General features: G+C 40.9%; 1 protein-coding gene across 17 annotated transcripts in view; it reads left to right on the top strand.

Annotated features, from left to right (window-relative positions):
- The window catches only part of DAB1 (DAB adaptor protein 1), a 1,138,205-nt gene that overhangs the window by 527,443 nt on the left and 597,107 nt on the right, over nucleotides 1-13,655 (top strand). For all 17 annotated transcript variants that reach the window (XM_023258762.2, XM_023258751.2, XM_023258753.2 and 14 more), the window contains one exon: nucleotides 3,369-3,442. The gene's annotated coding sequence lies outside the window, so the exon portion shown is untranslated. The remainder of the gene's footprint in view (nucleotides 1-3,368; nucleotides 3,443-13,655) is intronic.

Here is a 13,655-nt window from a genome sequence, read left to right as displayed (position 1 = left end):
GCCCAAATGTTCACCAATATGAATGATTAAGTCAATCTAAATACCTAATAAAATATTACGTAAATATTAAAATGAATGAATGTAAGCCAATTCTATCAAAGTGGCAAAATCTTTAAAACATATTTAAGAAAATAAGCTTCAGGTGGATGCCTACTGAGGGATATCATTTAAACGAAATTTTAAAACATGCAAAACACTGCTATATGTTTTTTATGGAGGCAAAGCATGTATTAGAAGCAAAAAAGCATGCATGGAAATTTAGGAGTATAGTGACTTTTGTGGAAATGGGAAGGAATTCATGGGATAATTTCTTTATATTTATAATGTTTATTTTTAAAAGAAAATGTTTAAAGCGAATATGACAGGGTGGTAATATCTGACCAGGCTGGGTGGCAGTACATAAGTTTTGGTTATAATTATGTCTGTGCTCAACTTCATGCTTGAAATATTTAATAAGAAAAGAAATAGGAGGGTACTTAAGTGTGACTGACAAGGAATAAAGTTTAAGCCATAGCATATCAAATAATATGGTGTGACATGGCAAAATTGTAAACTGAATTTTGTTATTAGACAAAGACTATATACAAACCCAGATTCAATGCCTTCTTTTCATAGCAGTTCATGAGATTAGGCTTTGGAACCTGACATTCTAGGTTCAAGTCTTGACTCATACTTAATAACTGTTTAAAATTAGGCATCAGTTTTCTCACCTATAAAGTGGAAAAATGAGATAAAATAGAAATTATTTTAAAAAGAGAGAAACTCAACAAAGCCAAGAGTTGATTCTTCAAAAGGATCAACAAAACTTACAAACTTTTAGCTAGAATGATTAAGAAAAAAAGAGAAGACACAAATAACTAAAATGAGAAGCGAAAGAGGGGACATTACTACCAACATTACAGAAATAAAAAGGATTATAAAGTGGAAAAATAGTGCCTCCTCATAACAAAGATTCTGAGGATGAAATGAAATCCTATTTGTGCAGTGTTCAACACATGTCATGGCACATCATGAAACCGAAGATCAGTATTGATGTAAACAGGCATAAGCTTGAAGTCAATTTTAAATGCCATGCTTTCTCTCATTTTATTTGTTTTCTCCATTAACCCTACCAAGTTGGTGTTATTATTATCCCATTTTATATGTAAGAAAACTGAGCCTGAGAAAGGTCAAATAACTTGCCCAAGATTTTCCGTCTCTTAAAAAGAGAGATGAGATTCAAACCAGATCCATCTCCAGAAAAACATAACTGTAACTTAATGTCCTGGCTATATTTCACTAGTTTTATGAGTAAACTAAATTGAATTCATTTACAATAAAACATTACAATAATCTATCCCTTAGCTTTATATGTTTCTTTGAGTAGGAAGTCAACCAGCCATTGCTGATTAAAACTAATAACAAGTGTCCACTTAGTGTATGTGTATATAAGTTCACACATGTAAAATAACTGAGTTGCCATAATGCGCTGTTGTTACTAGATAAATATTCCTGCCTTAAGCAGATTCTTGGGCTTGGAATATACTGGAAGATCAGTAGGCTGTGGTATTCTATTATGTTGAGTTTTTCTCTCTTTTTTTTAACCATGGGCTCTTCTTTTATTTTATTTATTTATTTATTTATCTATTTATTTATTTATTTATTTATTTATTTATTTATTTATTTATGTCTCACTGTCTTACCAGAAAAATTGTTATCTCTCTGCTTTCCATCTTCTTCCGTCCTCTGTGAATCCACATGGAACTTAACTTTTATTGTCACTGATTATCTTGAATGAACATGTTTCTTAATGTAATTTTTGTCAGGTCAGTTCCATTTATTGTGTCTTTTATTCATTCATACATTCATGCACGCATGCAGCACACATTGAGTGGTGACTATGAACTTGCTTCTGGATTAGGTTCCTGGGAAGTAAGGGTTCATAATCTGTAGAGAGAGGCAGAGGTGGAAATGGACATTCCCCGGGGCAGTTTTACCTGCTGGATGGAATTGGTACTACAGAGCATGGGGTCCCCCATTTTGATGGTGGGGGGTGGTGTGGAGAAGTGACACAGAAATGGTGATGTTGCCCCTGAAACTCCTATTTGTATGTTTATTTACCATCTAGAAAATAATGCATGATTATAGAAAACTTGGTAAGCATAAAGACAAGAGAAAAATAACCTATGATCGTGCTACAATGAGCCACTGTTAGCAGCTGATATATTTTTTAAGACCAACTTGTACATGGATGAGCTCAAATTTTTAAGTAATTTTATATTCTACATATTTTCTCATATCCTGAAAATTTTTTTTAATTTTTTTATATGTGCGTTAATATTCTTCTATGTACAAACACTAACACTCATTTTATCATTCCTGTAACAGTTGTCTCTTTCTTACAAATAACATTGTGATGATAATCTCTGTGCATATTGTTTCCTTGAGAAGGAATCCTGAAGGCGAATTACAGATTAAAGTGTATGATCACTTTTAAGACTTTTGACATTTTCTCCAGTGCCCTCTTCTTTACTGATCTCAAGGCAAGAGCTCATGCCTTTAAGAGAGTCAGATGGGGGCGCCTGGGTGGCGCAGTCGGTTAAGCGTCCGACTTCAGCCGGGTCACGATCTCGCGGTCCGTGAGTTCGAGCCCCGCGTCAGGCTCTGGGCTGATGGCTCGGAGCCTGGAGCCTGTTTCTGATTCTGTGTCTCCCTCTCTCTCTGCCGCTCCCGCGTTCATGCTCTGTCTCTCTCTGTCCCAAAAATAAATAAAAAAACGTTGAAAAAAAATTAAAAAAAAAAAAGAGAGAGTCAGATGAATTAGAAGTTGGAGAAATTCTTTAAGAATTCCTACGTTGGGGCGCCTGAGTGGCTCAGTCGGTTGAGCGTCGGACTTCGGCTCAGGTCATGATCTCACGGTCCGTGAGTTTGAGCCCCGCGTCGGGCTCTGTGCTGACAGCTCAGAGCCTGGAGCCTGTTTCAGATTCTGTGTCTCCCTCTCTCTCTGACCCTCCCGTATTCATGCTCTGTCTCTCTCTGTCTCAAAAATAAATAAATGTTAAGAAAAAATTAAAAAAAAAAGAATTCCTACGCATGTGCAGATATGCACATGAATGTGTATACACACATTTTAGGCACATACACATGTATCCTGACTCCCTCCTACCTGGGGGGCATTGTGTAACACCTCTTGCCTAGTACTTAAAATGGGCTGATTTGTTGATTTTGGTGGTGGTGGTGGTGCTTTTGTTTTAGCCACCTCTGTATTTCCAGTGCCTGGTATATGGTAGGAATTTAGGAAATGTTTCTTGAATGAAAGAGAGGAAAGAAAAATAAGGCCATTAAATAATTATTTACTTTCTTAAACATCTCATTTTATTTGTTTTCAGCCTTCGGCAAGACATGGTGGTGAACCCTGGCTCTAAATCTTCATGATTGAGGGACTCTTTGACACAACACAAAGGTAAATGTTTGAGGCTGGTTGACTTGCGGGTATAAGGAAAATCTTCCTCTCTGGGAAAATGGCTCATAAGTGTCTCTGAATCGTCTTCAAGTGTGGCTTTGTGCTTTGTGTTCCTCCTTAAAACATCCTGGAGGGTTCATGGAGCCTTTGGGAATTGGAGCTTAGGGTCACTTTTCTCTGGTCTATTTTGTGTTTGTGCTCTTCTTTAACTATCTAGGAAGTGTCATTAGGAGTTTTAAGTTTTCCTGCCTGGGTTTTAGCCTCTCCTAGTAGGTGGTCTCAAAATGGTTTGCTTTTATTTTTATTTTTTTTTCAGTATATGAAGTTTATTGTCAAATTGGTTCCATACAACACCCAGTGCTCATCCCAATACCCATCAAATGGTTTGCTTTTAAACACAACTATGTTAGCTCTCCTCAAATGCCCTCTGTTTCAATATATTTACCAACAGAAGGAACCATTTTCAATTGTTGAAACTAAAGTCAAACCATATGTAAGATAAATGTTTCTACATTGAAAACAGACTCGGAGATTTACGAGCTTAAGGAGCAAATACTATTATTTTGAGGTCCTAAACTTTTAAATGATGGCAACACTGAAATCTGTACTTCATACGGGGAGCCAAGAAGACACAATTGAAAATGCCTATTCTTTTGACAAATTAGAAGCATTCATTGCAGTATCTATTTCTTGTTTACCAGGGATAATGCTGAATGAATCACAGACTGGTAGATGGATGTCCCTTCTGAACACTTTTAATTAGCACTGCCTATTAGGATGAACAGAGTGTTGCTTTCCTGCCATAGATTACCCCCAACCCCCCTTAAATGAAATAGAAATCTTATTCTCCACAAGGTAATATTCATCTCTTCCCCAACCAGACAGGCAAAGAAAATTAAACAATGGTCCGTTAAAAAGCCCAGATAATGTATTTATCATTTCCAGTTTATGTGAGTTTGCAAGGCAAATAGGAGTAGGAGCTATTCGTTATGGGACCTTGGGGAACAACAGCGGGACTGGGGAGGGAGCTGAGAGGCTGGAGGATCTGAGACTTGTAAAAATTCATTAAAATATGAGGTACTATTGGAGATAGAGGAAATTAATTACTCTCAGGGACTCAAATGTCACTCCTCATTTAAGTGACCTGGCAAGGAGGCTGAGAAACTTGTTCTGTGAGGGTTTCTGTAGTGGAGAAGGCTGGGAGCTGGGATTCCTCAGCTGTCAATTTTTGCATTTCCTTGGTGACTTATTGACATGTTAACCTGGCTTGTGCCCTAGCCTCCTCTAATGAGTAGAGTTAAATGAGAAATGGGGGTTTGGAGGTGGGGGAAGCACTCTCCCCTGTAGCTGGCCAGGTTATTCAGACCAGCTCCCCAAGCATGTAAGCAACTTCAGACCTGGGGGAAGCCTGTGATTTACCACAATGGAGAGAAGAGACTGATCATTTGCAGCTGGACTGAGTTTGGTCTTTTATTATTGCTTTTCCATCCACAAAGCTATTCTCTGAGGGGGAGTGAATTTGGAAAGACAAATTAAGGTTTTCTACCTAAGGAGGACGGGGGGAGCAGTAGCTTCTGAAAACAGTCATCTTTTCTAGATTGCCTGTCCAATAAATCTTTCTAATGCATTCTGCCTATAGACAGAGGTTGAAAATATATAGATATGTGATGACTTAAAAGTTTAAAATCAGTAAACCCCCAGAATAATGGAGTAGAAGCTTTCTCAGATGTGTGCCTTACCTAGACTGGGAATGCAAGGTTTTATTCTTGAATTCTGCCATTAATCAACTGAGATGTTGCACAAGCCATCACAGTGCTCCAAGCCTCTGTTGTATTATTTATAAAATGGGAACAATAATATCTATCTTATGTGATTATTAAGGACAATGTGCCCAAAAGATCTTTGAATGGTAGAAATATACAGGTATGTATAACACCTATTGAATCATTTTGTCTTGAAAGTCTTGATTTTTAAAAATTAAGGCTGCTCAGTGGTCTGTGTTCCTCTGTGGGTCAAAGTTAAAGGGCTCTGAAGTATTCTCTTGGCTTGTTCAATTAGGAAGGGTGAATCAACAAGCCAAAGAAGGAAGCACTGCTTTTGGGAGAAAGTATGCCCGGATGTTAAAAAAAAAAAAAAAATGTGAAGCATAGCTTTGGAGGAAGTTGGAGCCCTGGAGGTTCACCTCTGGGAGCAGTCCTAAGAGCTTGTCTTCAATTCAAGAAAGTCTTGTCCTTTTGAAGCAGAGACAAATCGTGCATTGAGGGTGGCAGAAGAGATATTTGAAGATTTATTCACCTATTCCTAGAAAGAGATGATGATGAGATAAACTTGGGCAGGGTCAGTGGGGACAGAGGACAGAGAACTTTGAAAGGCTTTGGAAAGGAAGGAATTCTAGGCTTTCACATAGTCATGGTGGTGTGCACTTTGTGGAGGGTGCAGTGCAGTGACTAAGCCACAGAGCATCCCCAAGGTACTTGTAATGTTATTAATAGAAATGTGAGAAAATGCAGGATACAGTCCTTCTGCTCAAGTTGCTCAGAGAAGTAAGCAATTATCATACAGACCAGACAGCAATAAGCCCAGAAGGGCAATGCTGGAGACAGCACTGAGAGGGAGGTGCCTCAAAAGATGAGCAACACTTTGCTGGGTGAGAAGGGGTTTGAGACTGGGCATTGCACAAAACAGCTGCTCCCAGCCACACGGAACCATAGCTGCTCAGCCACATATTACAGATGCTAGTTTGAGAGCTGTGCACTTGACCTGTTACATTTCCTCAGCAACCAGGTTTTGTACGCCAGCTTGCACTCAGTGATTTTCCAAGGCTTCTGTGCTGTTGGTGTCTCCTGAAAGTAGACTTGAAGGACCGTCTGCCTGTTCTCATCAGCCAACCCTATAGTGACCCACCCTGAGCATGCAGAGAAGGCATCCCTGGGAACCCAATTCTGAATAGTTGCTAAAACCACTGTCCCCATTCCTTGGTGTTCTTTTGGAGCTTTTAGGCCACCTACCTTTAAAAATTGCCTGAAAGCCATCTGTTGACATAACTGAGCCGTTGGCTCTTTATTTCTTGCGTTAACTAGATGTGTCCATTTGAATTCATTTATAGCCATGGTGTCATCATGGTGAGATAGTAATAAGACAAGAAAAATTTTTCTCACCAGTCTTCCTCCTCTTTTTCCTCCTTTTAGAATTCCTAGTGTCTCCTATTTGCCAGCCTGTTGATTTTCTCAGATCCTGTTTACCCTTTTACTTTTCCTCTCCTGATAAAACCACACATTCTTCAACTTGGATAGAAGTAGGAGATTCTTGACACCAGGGGTTCAACTGTAAAAACCTTAAACGTGTTCTTAGCCGCATGGCAGTTTTCTTTATCTGGTATGTTTGATGTTCGTGGTGTTGCTTTCCAGAGCGGAATGTCTTAGGTTGCAATCCCTGCTCCAACATGTAACAGCTGTCTCACATTGAGCAAATCAATTTCTTTAGGCTTGAATTTTCGCATCAGTAAGCTTAAGGTAACAGCAATACTTTTCATATAGGATTGTTGTGAGAATTTAATGAGAGAGTCCATGCGAAAGAGTCTGGCCTGTTATCTATTGTCAATGAATGTTAGCCACTGTTGCTTATAATAATACATGCCATTATAAATTTTTGAAATGAAAAGGCAGATGTGTTGATCTTTGGCAACAAGGAAGAGGGAAGCTAGAAAGACACTCTCCCACTCTTTGGCTGGGCTTAGAAAAGGGAAGTCCCTAGTGATGAAGACATTGAAAGCAGCTAAGTCTGTGGGTGCACAGGGAGCCCTCCCTGTCCAGACAGTGGCCTGGCTGCTGAACAGTCAGAAGGTCTGCTGGGCTCCCTGAGCTGCTTCTGGGCATCTGAAGAGTATCTAAGTCAACCCTGCCCTATGTACAGTGTTCATTGCAGATAGTATGGTGGTTTTGTAATATGCCAATGTGGCTAGATGGGATTACCTTGCTCAGAATTCAGTTTCCTATATGTTTCTAGTTAGGTGGGCCATGGAAGAGTTTCTTGGGAGATCGGAGGATAGAGGGAAGCAGCAGCCACTCTGCAGCTCACCTGTTGTTGGTGATCTGTTGACTCACCCTGTCGGCACAAAGCGGCATCTGGGCCCACAACTGCTCTTCCCTTCCCCATATCCTCCTCCCGCTTCCCAAGGCCTCATCCAGATGTGTGTGTTTAGCCACTTAAGAAAAGGCCCCGGTTACAGCAGGCCATCCACATCGGCAAGCTGGGAAGCAGTGAAAGCCAAGGTTCCAGTAAGTTTTCATGGAGTTTCAGTGCCTGCTTATGGATTCCAGGCTGCTCCTGATTCTCCCCATTTATAACCATCTTTCCCTCCTAACCGCCTGCCCAGTGGACTTCAAGCTCCATCATCAGACATAATTGAACAGACTTAAAACTGCTTAACCAGTTCCCACAATCGCTTGCCAAGTTCCTCTATTAAATAAATAATAAATATATATTTATTTTTCATATATATAGTACATATAGTGTGTGTGTGTGTGTGTGTGTGTGTGTGCATAGATATATATGGCATTTATTATCAGAGGAACAGAACCAAGCACTAGGAAATTGTGTGTGTGTGTGTGTGTGTGTGTGTGTGTGTGTGTACATCTAACACTACTTGTTTCTGTTTCCATGATTGATCCCCACCTGATACAGCTGCTCATAGCTTTCTATAATGCAGAATTCTCCACTCACAAGGAAGCCCATTCCTGTTCTACCTCCCATCCACCATTCCTCTTTCTGTCTGGCATGTAACAAAAGAGAAATTAAACTCATAATCCAAAAATGTTGTTTTTCAGCCCAGGATATATCCCACTTTTTCCTCAGGACTTCTGCCCCTCCCAGCCTGAAATAGTTGCATAAACTCACTGCTGTGACCTCATCCACGGAATTTTTTTCTCTCGCTTCTCACCTTTTGAAGCTTAAGAATCAGACTCTTCATGAAGTTAACCCAATAAATGTGAATATACTAGAGAGGTACTTCTAATCGTTCAGTTTCCCCAGACCTGTCTCCTCTTCATCCTCCCCATGCCTTGTAAAGACAATACCTTGATTCTGAATGTTTACAAAGTATCGTGTGATACGGTGGGAGGGGACGGAAGCCTGGAACTTAGAATATGAATACCTGTGCTTGTCTTTTGCCACCACAGAGGGCTGACTGCATCTGCTTGTTATGTAGTTTCTAACGGCCTCAGTTTCCTCAGATGTAAAATAGGTATACTAATAGCCGACCTGCTATTCTCAGGCCCTCTGTGAGTCCAGTGATCCCTGAGCAGCCCTGGATATGTGAGGCCCTCTGTTCTTGACATCTGTGTCCCAGTCTCAGATTAGCTCACACCTCGGTTAGGGAAATGCCAGTTATGATGAGATGTTAAACCTTAGAAATCACAAGAGAGTAGCAAATCAGGGCACTCTTATTTTTTATTTTATTTTATTTTTTTTTTAACGTTTATTTATAATTTTTGAGACAGAGAGAGACAGAGCATGAATGGGGGAGGGTCAGAGAGAGAGGGAGACACAGAATCTGAAACAGGCTCCAGGCTCTGAGTGGTCAGCACAGAGCCCGACGCGGGGCTCAAACTCACGGAGTGTGAGATCGTGACCTGAGCCGAAGTCGGCCGCCCAACCGACTGAGCCACCCAGGCGCCCCTATTTTTTAATGAAAATAAACACCTTGACATGTTTGTAACCTGATTTCTTACACTGTTCAGGGTCTACCATAGTAACTTTTTGCCTAAGTTGTTTCTTGAAGATGCAGATTGAAGAAATTGAGTGAAGAGTGGTTTCTGTTAAGATGGGCATGTATTTCAAAATCACTTGTAAAAAATATTACAGAGCTGACCAAAAAGGGCAAGAGGCTTCTAATATGAAAGAATGACTAAAAATTCTCCTATGTTTGTTAAAACTAACAAAAATCAAATGCAAAAAATAGAACATGACAGAACAGCCTATTATTGAGATGACTGCAAAAAAGAACTCAAAGTTATAATGGAGGGAGTTTTACAAAGTGACACAACCAAGTGATGAAATCAAGAATATACAAAGGAAACTGTTATGAATGGATAACGTAGATGTCCATTCAAAGAAAAGAGCCTCTCCGTCATCTCTGGCACAGGAGGGTCTCCGTGTGAGTCGGACAGATGGCTCTGGGAACATCCTATTCTTAAGTGTGACATAGGCAACCAATTATGAGCTCACAAACCTGGTTAGAAAAATCTCAGTAATTGGCAGGTGTATGACTTCCAGATAAAGATGTGGAGGATGTGTTTGACAGCTGCAAGCCACATTTGTGGCCAAGCCTCACCCTGTTCCCCTACACGCATTTATCATTGAACAACAGCCAAAGTTGAAAAACTAGCTGGCTTACCTTCCCTCTCACTGCATGTGTGTGTGTGTGTGTGTGCGCACACACACACACGCATGCACGCACACACACCCTGCCTTCTTACAAGGATCAAATGAGTACTATAGCACAATGGAATGTTGGTGGGTTCTCAAGAACGTGTTTGTTGGATGGATGTGTGTATTAATGAATTGCCTAGGAACTCAAGGGGAAAGTCTAGAAATATCAGTAGACATTATGACAGCATCCTGGACAAAATGAAATGGGGAAAAAATGCCCAGGAGAATTACTTTACTGAAGATTTAACATGTTGATGTTCATAACACCTCACCTGCCAAAGGTATCCTATTCAAAATGAATGAAGCAACAGAACAGGATTAAATTGGCACAGCTGGAGGAGGTCTGCCTGCATGTGAGGAGCTGAATGTTATCTCCAGGCAACGGATGGAGTTGTAACATGAGGATTCTTATTTTTAGTGTTGGGGAGAAAATGAATTTGAGCCAGAAGACACCGAGGGTTGATAAGGGAAGAACGGGGCTTGAGGGAGGGAGTGGATGTATAATAAGCCCAGACCAAGAGGGCTAAGCAAAGAAGTGGAATCAAGAGAGGCCTGTGGAAGGGGATCTTTTATTTCAGAGTGGCACAATAAAGCATAATGAGGTCCGCTAGGGCATCTGGTCAACTCAGACCCCCCTGCTTAGAACAGGAGACACCTAAGGGTCAGAGAATCAGTTTCCTGTGGGTGAGGAAGACCAGCATCAATCCTGTGTGAACATGTCTGTATCCTTTGGGGAGCGGTGAAATTCTTTATTAAATCAACTAGCATGGTTTATTGCATTCTTCTCTCACTCTTAATGTCCTATGGGACCAGGTCCATAGTTTTTTTGCATTTTTTTTCTGAATCTATTTCTAACTCTAGGTATTAAAAAAAGAATCACTGAGAACCCCCATATGCTAATGATGATAACCCCCAACCCAGACATGTAAGGAAGCTATTGTTACCCCCATTTATAGGTAAATGTCAAGAGGATGGGAGAAGTGAAACAATTTATTCAAAGTCCTGCAGCTGGTAAATTGCTACGCTAAGACTTGAAACTAGACCTCTCTGACTGAAATCTGTGATCTGCCCACTATCCCCCTAAGCCTCAGATCCCACAGCTGAGTAGATGTTCCCTAAAGATTTCTTAGAGAGAAGGGAGAGAAAGAGGGATGATAGACAATGATAAGGTAGAGGAGAACCTTTGGGTACAAGCAGACTTTTGGAAGATCTGTTCTGAACAGATTGTAGACAAATGTGCCTGACACATGTATTATTCAGAGATCATCCAGAATGGACTGAACCTCACAGAGAGGAAACTGGGAGAGAGTTAAACCACTAAACTCTGGGATACACCCATGGAGAAGCTAGAACGTAGCCAAAATCAAGTGTAAGAATGTCAGAATGTTGGGAAAGGGAATGAGACCAAGTCCTGGATAAAGCAGAAAACTCTGTTGACTGGCTTTTCTGCTGTGAACTATCCCCACCCACCTACCCCACCTCTACCCTCCTGTCTCATTCCGCTAGTTTTGCTCCTGTAGCAGCCTTAAGAGGAAATTATTGTCATGTCTAGAAAATTTTCATGAGAAAATTAAGACTCAAATTAAGAGTTTCGTGGAACTCACTAATGCCAGAAGTAAGTTTGAATGCAAACCACCAGCATTAACCTACCTAGGCACCAAATATTGTGAGAGTGTCTCCATTTGCTGCACGATGATTCTTTCAAAGGAAATTTCTGTAGGAATTTTATTTGACAGGTAATTTTCTTGAGGCCCAGCATGTATCTTCCTGGGAACATTACCAGGGGAAATAAAAAGACCATCTAGAGCTTGTGTGCCCCTAGATTTTTCACCTTTCTGTGTTTAACACGTGGATTTAATGTTACTGAAATGCTGGTGTCTTTATTTATCAGCGTCTCTTCACTAGGGACACGAGTTCTGGATGTCCCATTGAAGGTAATGCTTCCAGATGGCTTACAAATTAGGTTCAATAAAATGTAGTCATTCTTCCTTTTAGTGAGTTCTTGGTGCTGAACCTATTTGACTTACCTAATATCCTGTTTGAGTTGTTAAATCCTAAACATAGATTGATTAGAACAGGAGAATAAGCTGTCGGGTTAATGCGTTGAGCTTTTGAAGTGGATAAAAGAACCACTTTGGAACTAAAAGGCTGACTTAACGTTCACTTCGCCATTTGTCTGTGTGGACTCAGTGTCTTGTATCTCCTCCCTCTCTTGCTCATGTAGCTGCAAATCCCCTCGCCTATAAAAATGGGAGTCGGAGGTGACTGGGAAGAGAAAGTGGTACTGTGCATGTGAAAGTACTCGGTAAAGTACACATGGTTATAGAACTATAAGTTGGTGTAATAAATTTAAATACCAATTGTGAATAAGAGTATATTATATCCCTGGAGATACACTCGTTCATTCAGAAACTTTAGGAAGCAAAAATGGGAACAGGACATTCTAGGAGTAGAAGGGATCTCAGAGATTATCTGCTTTAGTTTCCTTGCTGACAGACAAGGAACTAGAGTCTGCAAGCGAGGTAGTAACTTCTGCTCAATCCCATAACAAATGCTACGCAGAGCTGAGCCTGCAACTCATGTGATTTGCTTCTCCATTCTTGTCCTTCTGCCCATGAGCCTCTGCGCTGTCTCTTGTCATGATTCAGCGGACTCTATCCACTGTGGCCCTTGATGGAACTATTCAAACCCCGAGCTTCAGACTTCAACTTCACATGCCAGGGAGAAAGCCCATAGCCATAATGCCTGTCTTTTCCAGTGTATTTGTGGGAACTTTCTTTTAGCTGCAATTAAGAGAATGAATGTTGTAGGCTTTGGAATGATAGCCCATCTATTGTGACTTCTGCTGGACTTTGTAGAGTTTGTCCTTTAAGCACTGAAGAGTGTGTTAAAAGGACCTGTTGATTCTGCCTCTGAAATATACTAAAACATTTCCTTCTCTCTCCAGCGTATTATACTATAAGCTCCCTGAGGGCAGGGACCTTGTCTGTCTCCCCTTTTGCAGTATATCCCCAGTGCTTAGCAAAGCAGAATGTGTGGCTCATAGCAGATGCTCAAAAGGTATTCGTTCAATGAAAGAGTGAATCCCAGCTGCCATTACCTTTGTCCAAGGTCACATTGTCCTCTGAGCCTCGTAAGTGCTCAACCTTAAGTCTCGCTCCTTCCAAACACTGCTCTGTCCTTTATCCTGCTAATTACAGATATAAAAAGGCTACTCCTCTGCTGAAAATGTGTCAGTGGCTCCCCTTTGCCTGGTGGAATTGGCAAAGTGTCTTAATGGAGACTTCAGAGGTCTTCATAATCCGGCCCTGTCCCAACTTCCCAATCTCATCTGTAGAATTTTCTCTGCCATTCCCACCTTTCAGTGTGTGTGTGCATGCACACACACACTTATTTTCTTCTACCTGTAATACCCTATCCTGCCTTTACCTAATGTGGTGAATTCCTACCTATTCTCCTGGCCCCTCCCAGAGGCTCATTCCCTACCTTCTTTGGTGTCTTCCTCAGTTATTAGGCAGATCCTTCCAGAGCATGAGCTGTATCTTTAATCCCTATGGATTAGAAAATGGGAGATAATCCTGAACAGTTGCCCCCTCCCTCCAACATGGCAGATTACTGAGATCAGGTCAAAACTTAGCTGAGTTGTAATGAGAACAGTATTTGGGCCAGATCTAAAGTGAGAGCACCAAGAAAGGAATCGTTTGTGAGCCAGAATCTGGAGAAGAGTGGTGGCTGGCTCACTCTCTCAGAGAATGTGCCTTCTCAGTGGGCCCCAGTCTTATGA

Source organism: Felis catus, chromosome C1 (assembly GCF_018350175.1).
Source record: "Felis catus isolate Fca126 chromosome C1, F.catus_Fca126_mat1.0, whole genome shotgun sequence".
Classification (NCBI taxonomy): Eukaryota; Metazoa; Chordata; class Mammalia; order Carnivora; family Felidae; genus Felis; species Felis catus.
Note: the sequence above shows the minus strand (reverse complement) of the source record. Positions and strands in the feature narration are given on the sequence as shown.